A 12,751-nucleotide genomic window follows, 5' to 3' on the forward strand; every position below is an offset into this window, starting at 1 on the left:
GTTTTCTTCAACGTGATTTGTTTTTCATCAAATGGACAGTAGACCTACTGTAATTGGCCAATAACCTGATGTTCAGCACACACATACACATATACACACACACCAACGACAACACCCATCCACCGGGGTGTCACCCTTTCCTCTGGATTGACTTTATCCAATGTCACATTGTACATTTCTTTTCAGTGTTGTTCACTATGTTCACCTCGAGGACTCTTTTCATTAGTACTACTTTAGTTCCAGTTTACATAATTTTTTCCAGTTACCTGGCACGTCTGTGTAAGAACTGCAGCGAATTGTGATTGACCTTGCCAGTCTTAATAGTCTCTAAAAAAAATAACTTAGTTACTTATCCAAACAACTAGCGGCCTTATAAAATGTCAATATGGGTCGACTCGGTCTAGAAATTAAATGTAGCCTATGCGTACATTTTAGAAATTAGGCTATCACGTCAATAACAATATTATTACACATGTCTTTTTAGACTATTCACACAAGACAATAATTATTAGTAAACGTTTACATTTATTTGGGCCGGATAGCCTAAAACAGTTATATCGAGAAAATATTTACACACAGTTGTCTCTGTGAGAATCGCCGTCATAAATCCTGCAATGGTCCACTCCATAGATCGCAGAGTCTACAAACATAGCCTCCGAAGCAGGGCCCGCTAGCCAGATAACAATTGCCCATATACACAGTCAGTAGCCTAACATGTCATAGGCTACTAATGTCCAACTAAGAGTGGTGTAGCCTAAAGCATGAGTTTGAATTATGCATGTTTTTATTAGTCTATTAAAATTACGTCATCCTGTGCGTGATTGTGTAGCCAGAGCGCAAAGTATTGTTTTCTTATTTTACAAACGATGCATTGGAAGAGGAGGGAATATATGTGGAATTATAGAGTAGGGTAAGGAATGAACCTGAGGAGGAACGATCCCAAATTATACAATCCTGTTGCTTGTTGGGGTTTTTTAATCCCTGAAGCAAAATCGAAAGCAACAGTATAAGGCTCCAGAATCAGACAACCTTCACTGACACAAGAGATGTAGAAAAAGTTCCAAGCATGTTTTAATCAGACAACCTTTAAGTACACAAGAGATGCAGAAAAAGTTCCAAGAATGTTTTAGGCTACACATTGATTGAATCACAAAATGAAAAACAATATATAGGTTAATGCAATAAATGTCAGAATAACATTTCAAACAGCGTTGGGAATAACGGGCCCTATAATGCTTATTAATAGGCTATAGGCCTACGCCTGGGGCCCTATTTCCTTATGCATATCGTTGAGCCTATTCTCGTTCCGACTTACATAGCCTATTGCTGCCTACAATAAAATACTGTCAACTAAGAAATATTTTATTTACACAATTTTATTAAATATAATCAAGAAAAACTAGCTGAAACTTGATGCACACGAAGGTGAATAGCTTATACTGAACACATTGCAATGGAATGATTAGTCTAACTGTCAAACCAATTCTAATTAATAGGGCATATGCTTAAGATTATTTTTTTAATATTTAGGTCATATGTTTTCAAGCTATTAGGGTCGAGGAGAGAGATATAGGCCTATATATTCGTAAAATTCAATTGAAGAGTTCGTTCCCCTTCACACCCACCTGGTGAAATGCGCGTGCAGTGCCATGGCGCAACTGGAGGGCAAGATCTGGACATCCTCGCGGGCACTTTCCCTCCAGCTATAGGCTACCTCCGTCACGGAGGGTCATGGAATTTTGCTGCTTTAAATTTACTGAATCTTTTTTAAAAACCGTAGCATGGCTATAAAATCAGTCGAATTGCTTGGTAGTTAGGCTACTTTGATTGAGTTTTTGAAGGATTAGCATTGTGACTTGATTAGATCGAAGCAGCTCGGCTATCACCTATGCGCCTTCTGAATGCTTTTGTCAACATTGTAGCATGTTTGACTATCCATTATGAACACAGCAGAAAATAAAAATACTAGGTGACTTGCACTGAGCAGAAATCTTATCTAATCCCAAGCCATGATCAATAATTGAATTCCCATGCTATTATGGCGAGCACCTGTGCCTTACCATTAGTAACCCATGCATCTATCCATGCACGCAACATCCCATTATCGACAATATATGGAAGGGCAGAAGCAGTAGATTAGACTATGGCTAGATTGTCATTGCTACAATAACATTCGTGCACGCTGATATATCTGTAACGTAGCTCACGCATGATTCGGAGATGGAAACTGCGTTGCTGTTTCAACATCAGAGACCGTTAGCATCGCGCGACTATCGCAACTTTTAGTAAACCTCACGGTTTGGGCCACCAGTCCCAGTTCTGCGCTCTCAGCAGTAACCCCGTTTCCATCTCACCCAAAATGTAGGCTACTTACGTGTAGTGTTGGGGAAAGCGGAGGCTCCCGGTTGCCGGCGAAGAGACGCTAATGATGAGGATAGTTTGGATTGAGAACAGACAGAAGATACCGTAGGACTGAGCGCAGATCGCCATTTTCCATTAAATATTCAAGAAACTGGGATAAATGGAATGGGGCCGTGAGAATAGTCTCTTATAGCCGAACTAAGAATAAACGCTGAGCTCCGGAAAGTGTATCGGTTGATAGCGAGGGCTCCTCAAGACCTCGTGCTGTGAAATCTCAATCTGAAACGTACAGAGTATTGGCAGCTGAAGACAGCGGATTCGAAGACTCACAGATGCATTGACGCTGCTGCCGCCGCTGGTGCTGCTGTGAATATTTGCGCACTCCTCCCTCTCCCTGCCTTGTACATTTGCTCCCCTCACTCGCTCTCCAATGTAACAAACGGACTGCGTGAACACAAGACGACACATTCGCGCCAATATTCCTACGCGACAGACGGGGGCGCGCGTCAGGCTCTCAGTCCTGTTCACCTAGCTCTCTCCTCTCGGATTTGGGAAACTCAAAGAGGATTATGAGCATAAAGGAACGAATGCTTTATTTTGGAAATTACAGGCATGGCTCTAGACAGGTAATACATTAACTTGAGAAATGTTCTGCTCTTTGTTGGAGTCAGAGTCTTTAGTAATATTTGTTGTGAAGGACAGGAGTCCTTGGAGACTGTACAGGCACCCTCAACAACCCCAAATATGTATTCTCTGGTTCTCAAACTCTAAAGCAGTGTCACTGCAGTGTTCCCCTGTGTTCCCTTGTGTCCTAACACATTTAACACAACATTATACTGCATGATTACTGACCCAGTAAAAATACAAGGCCATAGAAACAGACATATCCAGGTGCTCCAGATCCTATTGCCAGGCCAGCTCTGTCTGTCTATTCTGTCTATCTGTCTGTCTGCCTATCTGTCTCTGTTCTGTCTATCTGTCTGTCTCTATTCTGTCTGTCTCTCTGTCTATCTGTCTGTTCTGTCTCTGTTCTGTTCTGTCTATCTGTCTGTTCTGTCTCTGTTCTGTCTATCTGTCTATCTGTCTATCTGTCTCTGTCTCTGTTCTGTCTGTCTGTCTGTCTGTCTGTCTGTCTGTCTGTCTGTCTGTCTGTCTGTCTGTCTTCTCTCTGTCTGTCCATTTCCCAATCAAAGGAAAGGTTGAAGACAATCTGTCCCTGTGGCAGTCCCAAGGTGATCTGTATCTCTCTGCTCATCTCTGTATGTGGTGTGACCGGGTGTTTCCTCCTTCCTCTGTTGAACTTGGTTCAGTTGATCAGTTAGGGACAGCGCTCCACAGGGTTGCTGTGCTGTGCAGCAGCTCTGTAAGTCAATGACAGGTAGCCATGGAGACACAACTCAGTCAGAGATAAAAATCACACCTGAATGTAGGAGTGAGGACCTTTTGCTGTCATCTGCAATGCAACAATGTATCAGCTAAATATGGGTTTGTTTACCAAACCTTTAATGGACTATAGTTTTTGTTAGATTAACCAGGTAGCTCGCTCACTCCCCCTCGTCTAGAGCTTTTCTCTTCCACTAGTCTGATCCAGTCAGACAGTACCAGGGAGACATGCTGAGGACTGATTCATTATTCCCAATGGGACACCAGCCTTAATTTATACTCTGATGATGTATTAAAATCAGCACATTTCCCATCATAATATTAATGATACCAATATAAACAGCCATTGAATAAGTGATGAATGAGTCACACACCTAAACATAGAGCATTTCTGCTGACTCACAGCAGTCCTGATTTCTCCTTCCGCTCAAACGTACGCAAAGTCATCTCAAAGCACCTAGCCCACGGGGCCTAAGGAGAGAAAGATACATGCAACTGCCATTCAGAACCACTAATTGTGAGTCATTGCAAAGTATCTGACTCCATCACACAGAGATGTGTAGAGGGTTTAAAATATACAGCTTCATCATGACTACATCCTTACAGGGGAGCCTATGGACTGGAGGGAGAAGGATGTGACACACAGATACCCAGTGGTGGAAAAAGTACTCAATTGTCATACTTGAGTAAAAGTAAAGATACTTTAATAGAAAATTACTCAAGTAAAAGTGAAAGTCAAATACTACTTGAGTAAAAGTCTAAAAGTATCTGGTTTTAAATGTACTTAAGTACAGTGGTAGAGTTAAAAGTAAAAGTAAATGCTATACATCAAATGTCTTATATTAAGCAAACCAGACAGCACCATTTTTTTTACAGACAGCCAAGGGCACACTCCAACACTCAGACATACTTTACAAACACAGTATTTGTGTTAAGTGATTCCACCAGATCAGAGGCAGTAGGGATAACAACGCATTATATTGATAGTTGTGTGAATTGGACGATATTGCTGCCCTGCCTGAGCATTCGAAATGTAACGAGTACTTTTGGGTGTCATGGAAAATGTATGAGTAAATAGTTGTGATGAGGTGTGAATGAAGAAGTCAGGCGCAGGAGGTAAAACACTAAAGTCCAGAGTTTATTCCGTTCACATAAATAAAACACACCAAGCATCAAAACGAAACTATCACAGGGGAAATATTCCACCTTAGCAATAACAAATGGAAGATACTCGCTCTCACAATGAAACAATTGGGCGGCAGGTAGCTTAGTGGTTAAGAGCGTTGTGCCAGTAACCGAAAGGTCGCTGGTTCTAATCCCCGAGCCGACTAGGTGAAAAATCTGTCGATGTGCCCTTGAGCAAGGCACTTAACCCTAATTGCTCCTGTAAGTCGCTCTGGATAAGAGCGTCTGCTAAATGACCAATTATTTATTATTATTATTAAACAATCACTCACAAAGACAAGAGGAACAGAGGGAACACTTATACACATACTAATTAGGGGAATGAGCACCAGGTGTGTGTGATTGACAAGACATGACAAGTGGAGTGATGAGAATGGGATCGGCAGTAGCTAGTAAGCCGGTGACGACGAACGCCGAAACCTGCCCGAACAAGGAGGGGAGGCAGCCTCGGCAGAAGTCGTGACAATAGTAGATATTTTCTTTAGGAATGTAGTGGAGTAAAAGTTAAAGTAGTAAAAAAAATCAATAGAAAAGTAAAGTACAGATACCCAAGAAAACTACTTAACTAGTACTTCAAATTATTTTTACATAGCTACTTATCACCACTGGAGATATCATATATAAAGAGCATTTAAAATACATGTATACAGTGGGGGAAAAAAGTATTTAGTCAGCCACCAATTGTGCAAGTTCTCCCACTTAAAAAGATGAGAGAGGCCTGTAATTTTCATCATAGGTACACGTCAACTATGACAGACAAAATGAGAAACAAAATCCAGAAAATCACATTGTAGGATTTTTAATGAATTTATTTGCAAATTATGGTGGAAAATAAGTATTTGGTCAATAACAAAAGTTTCTCAATACTTTGTTATATACCCTTTGTTGGCAATGACACAGGTCAAACGTTTTCTGTAAGTCTTCACAAGATTTTCACACACTGTTGCTGGTATTTTGGCCCATTCCTCCATGCAGATCTCCTCTAGAGCAGTGATGTTTTGGGGCTGTCGCTGGGCAACACGGACTTTCAACTCCCTCCAAAGATTTTCTATGGGGTTGAGATCTGGAGACTGGCTAGGCCACTCCAGGACCTTGAAATGCTTCTTACGAAGCCACTCCTTCGTTGCTCGGGCGGTGTGTTTGGGATCATTGTCATGCTGAAAGACCCAGCCACGTTTCATCTTCAATGCCCTTGCTGATGGAAGGAGGTTTTCACTCAAAATCTCACGATACATGGCCCCATTCATTCTTTCCTTTACACGGATCAGTCGTCCTGGTCCCTTTGCAGAAAAACAGCCCCAAAGCATGATGTTTCCACCCCCATGCTTCACAGTAGGTATGGTGTTCTTTGGATGCAACTCAGCATTCTTTGTCCTCCAAACACGACGAGTTGAGTTTTTACCAAAAAGTTCTATTTTGGTTTCATCTGACCATATGACATTCTCCCAATCCTCTTCTGGATCATCCACATGCACTCTAGCAAACTTCAGACGGGCCTGGACATGTACTGGCTTAAGCAGGGGGACACGTCTGGCACTGCAGGATTTGAGTCCCTGGCGGCGTAGTGTGTTACTGATGGTAGGCTTTGTTACTTTGGTCCCAGCTCTCTGCAGGTCATTCACTAGGTCCCCCTGTGTGGTTCTGGGATATTTGCTCACCATTCTTGTGATCATTTTGACCCCACGGGGTGAGATCTTGCGTGGAGCCCCAGATCGAGGGAGATTATCAGTGGTCTTGTATGTCTTCCATTTCCTAATAATTGCTCCCACAGTTGATTTCTTCAAACCTGCACTGGTGACCTGCTGCGTGGGACCGGCCTCATGACATCCGGCTCAACACTCAATCTGGCCCGGCCGATACGTGGAGCTGGACTGTACCGAACCGGGCTATGCCTGCGTACAGGAGACACCATGCGCTCAACTGCGTAACACGGTGTCTGCCCGTACTCTCGCTCTCCACGGTCAGTCCAGGGAGTAGGCGCAGGTCTCCTACCTGACTTCGCCACACTCCCTCTTAGCCCCCCCCCAAGAAATTCTTGGGTAGTACCCACAGGCTTCCAGTCTTGCCTCCGTGCTGCCTCCTCATATCGCCGCCTCTCGGCTTTAGCTGCCTCCAGCTCTTCCCGAGGACGGCGATATTCTCCCGGTTGTGCCCAAGGTCCCTTACCATCCAGAATCTCCTCCCATGTCCATGAATCCTTTATGGGTGGATATAAATCCTGTGTAGGTGGATCCGGTTGCTCCTGGACGCGCTGCTTGGTCTTTCTTTGGTGGGTTTTTCTGTCACGATCGTAGAAAGGAGCAGACCAAAGCGCAGCGTGTTGAGCGAACATCGTAGACTTTATTATTAAAGAAACCACGATAAAAACAATAAACCACGATCATGAAGTCCTCAGTGACACGACTGAAACGGAAACAAAAACCCACAAAACCCAGGTGAAACCACACAGTTTAAATATGGCTCCCAATCAGAGATAACGAGCCGACAGCTGACACTCGTTACCTCCGATTGGGAGTCATATGACTAAACAACAAACCCAAACATAGAAATGAACCAACTAGATCCCACATAGAACTACACCCAAAATGAAAAATGAACAACCCTGGCTCAAATAACAAAGTCCATGGAGCCAGAGTGTCACACCTGTATATTGATTCAACGGTATTCTTTGTCCACCACAATTTCTCGCACCTTTGGCAGTAAGGAAGTGAAGTGGGAATACTCTCCATTTAAAATATTATGAAATTGATGGATCCATTGTGAGGAAAGATTGACAACCTCCATCACTGTAAAACAATTATATTATTGCATAGCCTTGTTATGACTTAAATGATCACAGCATTCAATTTAGAGTGAAGCAAATAAATGGATTTGATTTGAAGTAATGGGGGGTAGGGGTATGTGTGTGTGTGTGGAGGGGGGTGGGGCATGGATCTGGATCTCATGGTGCAGACCGCTGAGATGCTTATAGCACATCCACTCTTTATTAGTGATGATCAATCAGGTTGGCTAAATGATGGAATGGGTGAAAACACACAGATCAATGGCCTGAAGCCCCATTGATCCTCTAGAGCCCACAAACTCAACTCTGGACCAGGAAGCCAGTCCCACTGCATTTCTTCATTGTTCCCCTATAATCAGGGACTGATTTAGACTTGGGACACCAGGTGGGTACAATTAATTATCAGGTAGAACAGAAAACCAGCAGCCTGTTGACCTCGTAGGGTAAGAGTTGAATACCGCTGCTCGAGAGGCTAGGAGGCAGACATGGACCGGGCCTCTGTACCCCACCCTGCTCCTTCTCATTGGACAGGTAGGCCCTCTTAAAGACATTCTCCAGAACTTTGGCGACTACTAAGTATTTTTTAAACCTCCCGTTTGTGCTAGATGTGTTAATGTGTAGTTCATACATGCATAATGAGCAGAATTACTGTCTTACCTTTGTTAGCCACAAAATCCCTTTTTTGAAAGCAACTGTTTTTCTGGAAACTGTGCTGCACCATTTTCCCTACATTTTCTCCCAAGTGGGCCAGCCCCCTTGCATTTGAGTTCAACCAATGAGCTTCAGCCCTTCACCATATGAGTGACAGCTAGCAATATTTACATGATGCACCCACAGCAGAGCGAGAGAGCAATGTGGTGCACATATCTGCACATACAGTGCATTCGGAAAGTATTCAGACACCTTTACTTTTTCCACATTTTGTTACGTTATAGCCTTATTCTAAAATGGATTAAATTGTTTTTTTCTTCTTATCAAGCTACACACAATACCCCATAATGACAAAGCAAAAACAGGTTTGTATAAATTTTTGCAAATGTAATAAAAAATACAATACTTAAATATCACATTTACAGAAGTATTCAGACCCTTTACTCAGTACTTTGTTGAAGCACCTTTGGCACCTTTGGCAGCGATTACAGCCTTGAGACTTCTTGGGTATGACGCTACAAGCTTGGCACACCTGTATTTGGGGAGTTTCTCCCATTCTTCTCTGCAAATCCTCTCAAGCTCTGTCAGGTTGGATGGGGAGCGTCGCTGCACATCTATTTTCAGGTCTCTCCAGAGATGTTTGATTGCGTTCAAGTATGGGCTCTGGCTGGGCCACTCAAGGATGTTCAGAGACTTGTCCCGAAGCAACTCCTGCGTTGTTTTGGCTGTGTGCCTAGGGTCGTTGTCCTGCTGGAAGGTGAACCGTAACCCCAGTCTGAGGTCCTGAGCACACTGGAGCAGGTTTTCATCAAGGATCTCTCTGTACTTTGCTACGTTCATCTTTCCCTCGATCCTGACTAGTCTCCCTGCCGCTGAAAAACATCCCCACAGCATGATGCTGCCACCACCATGCTTCACCGTGGGGATGGTGCCAGATTTCCTCCAGACGTGACGCTTGATATTCAGGCCAAAGAGTTCAATCTTGGTTTCAGCACATCAGAGAATCTTGTTTCTCATGATCTGAGAGTCTTTCGGTGCCTTTTGGCAAACTCCAAGCGGGCTGTCATGTGCCTTTTACTGAGGAGGGGCTTCCATCTGGCCACTCTACCATAAAGGCCTGATTGGTGGATTGCTGCAGAGATGGTTGTCCTTCTGGAAGGTTCTCCCATCTCCACAGAGGAACTCTGGAGCTCTGTCAGAGTGACCATCGGGTTCTTGGTCACCTCCCTGACCAAGGCCCTTCTCCCCCGATTGCTCAGTTTGACCGGGCGGCCAGCACTAGGAAGAGTCTTGGTGGTTCCAAACTTCCATTTAAGAATTATGAAGGCCACTGTGTTCTTGGGGACCTTCAATGATGCAGAACTTTTTTGGTACCCTTCCCTAGATCTGTGCCTCAACACAATCCTGTCTCGGCGCTCTACAGACAATTCCTTCAACCTCATGGCTTGGTTTTTGCTCTGACATACACTGTCAACTGTTGGAACTTATATAGACAGGTGTGTGCCTTTCCAAATCATGTCCAATCAATTGAATTTACCACAGGTGGACTCCAATCAAGTTGTAGAAACATCTCAAGGATGATCAATGGAAATAGGATGCACCTGAACTCAATTTCGACTCTCATAGCAAAGGGTCTGAATACTTATGTAAATAAGGTATTTCTGTTTTTTATTTTTAATACATTAGCAAACATTTCTAAAAACCTGTTTTCGCTTTGTCATTCTGGGGTATTGTGTGTAGATTGATGAGGAAATTGTTTGATTTTAATCCATTTTAGAATGAGGCTGTAACAAAATGTGGAAAAAATCAAGGGGTCTGAATTCTTTCTGAATGCACTGTATGTGCTTCATTCAATAGCTAGAGGACTTTTTGTTTTTACCTTTTTGCTAGCTAGGGCCATCTACTTTAAGTGCTGTCTGTCTTCCCAGTAGCCTACATGGTGTGTGAACTGCTGACTGCTATCAATTTGCAGATAATTGTTGACACATCAACCAGGATTAAGGGGCAGGGCAAATTGTGACTGTTGTTGTTTTCATAATCAGTGTCAGTATTGGAGGGGTAGTGGTTTCTCCTCTCCAAAGCAATCAGCAATTAGTACCGGGAGGTGTATTTTTCACCTTTGCAAGGCAATTAGCAATTAGTATTAGTACTTCAGTCTCCCATGTTTTCTCAGCGGCAGCTGTACACAGCGGTCGTGTCTCGTGTCAGCAGCGGTCTCGTCGCCGAAACAAAGACGTTTCTGCCGAGTTATTCAAGGTAGGGAAGAGAGGAAGGCTCCACGCCACTCTCTCACTTGAATATCTTATCTAGTTAATTTCAGAGGATCCTTTTTTGCTCTTTTGTAGCTTTGACAACTATGTGTGTGTTTTCTATGCCAGTTCGCTCCTCTCCCTGTAGGCTTTACAGACACTCCCCACCCCTTGGCTGCAACCCTTCTAATTTAGTGTAACCTGCGCGCACAACCCATGTGCAGTTCTTGGTCTCTGGCAGCGTTTGGAACAGCCGATCTGCGGTCAACAACACCAAGTTCATCTCAGCCTATAATGCCCTTTAGTCCCTTGACATTTGGACCCTGACAGAGACTTGGATCACCCCAGAGAACACTGCTACTCCAGCTGCTCTCTCCTCATCTGTCTAAGTTTTCTCTCATAGTCCGAGAGCATCTGGTCGTCGCGGTGGTGGCACAGTGCTACTAATTTCTCCTAAGTGGAGATTTTCTCTTTACTCCCTCTCTCACCTGTCCATCTCCTCATTTGAATTATATGCCGTCACTGTCACTTGTCCACTCAAGCTTAACATTGTGGTCAACTATTGCCCACCAGGTACCCTTATAGAGTTCCTCAATGAGCTTGACACCTAGATAAGCTAGTATCCTGAAGATGGCTCACCGCTCTTCGTACTTGTCGACTTCAACCATCCGACGTCTGCCTTAGATTAATTTCTTTCCAACTCTCTCTTTCCCCTCTTTGCCTCTTTTCAGCTCACCTTTTCCCAGTCTCCTCCCACTCAATATGCTTGACCTCATCTTTACTAGAGGCTGTTTGCCTACTAATCTCACTGCACCCCCCTCCAGGTCTCTGATCACTACTTTGTTTCCTTTTCTGTCTCCCTTTCCTCCAACCCTAAACACTCAGCCCCTACCCAGATGGTCATGACTGTCGCAATCTTCACTCTCTCTCTCCCACTACTCTCTCCTCTTCTATCCTGTCATCTTTCCCTTCTGCTAAATCCTTCTCCCTCCTGTCTCCTGATTCTGCCTCTTCAACCCTACTTCCCTCCCTTTCCGCATCCTATGACTCTCACTGTCCTCTTTCCTCCCAGCCGGCTCAGCCCTCCTCTCCTGCTCCGTGGCAGAGTGACTCATTGCGAGCTTACAGAACAGGGCTGCAGGCAGCTGAGTGAAAAAGGACTTCCGGAGGACCAATCATCCTTCCACTCCCTCCTCTCTACCTTCTCTTCCTATCCACTGCTAAAGCCACTTTCTATCACTCTAAATGTCAAGCTTCTGACTCTAACCCTAGGAAACTCTTTTCCACATTCTCCTCCCTCCTTAATCCTCCACCCCCTCCCCCTCACTCGCAGCGGAATACTTTGTCAACCACTTTGAAAAGAAGGTTGAGGACATCAACTCCTCATTCACTCAGCCTATTGAGTCAACTGGTCCCACTCATACAGAACTACCCTACGCCTTGACCTCTTTCTCCCCTCTCTCTCCAGATGAAATCCTGCGACTTGTGAGGTCCGGCCGCCCGACAACCTTTCCGCTCGAACCCATCCCCTCCTCCCTTCTCCAGACAATCTCTGGAGACCTTCTCCCATTACTCACTTCCCTCATCAACTCATCCCTGTCCACTGGCTCTGACTTCAAAATGGCTCGAGTCGCTCCCCTCCTCAAGAAACCAACATTCAACTCCTCTGACATAAAAAAAACTACAGACCGGTATCCCTTCTTTCTTTTCTTTCCTAAACACTTGAGCGTGCTGTCTCTGACCAACTCTCTCACTAACTCTCTCAGAACGATCTTCTTGACCCTAACCAGTCAGGCTTCAAGATGGATTATTCAACCGAGACTGCTCTTCTCTGTGTCACGGAGGCTCTCCGCACTGCCAAAGCTGACTCTCTTTCCTCTGTTCTCATCCTCCTAGATCTATCGTCTGCCTTCAACACCATGAACCATCAGATACTCCTCTCCACCTTCTCAGGGCTGGGTGTCAGGCTCTGCACACTCTTGGATTGCATCCTACCTGGCAGGCCGCTCCTACCAGGTGTCGTGGAGAGGGTCTGTGTCTGCACCACATACCTGTCCTCCAGGGCTCGGTTCTAGGCCCTCTCCTCTTCTCTCTATACACCAAGTCACCCGGCTCCGTCATATCCTCACATGGTCTCTCC

This window comes from Coregonus lavaretus (assembly GCF_964263955.1).
Source record: "Coregonus lavaretus genome assembly, chromosome: 8".
Taxonomy (NCBI): domain Eukaryota; kingdom Metazoa; phylum Chordata; class Actinopteri; order Salmoniformes; family Salmonidae; genus Coregonus; species Coregonus lavaretus.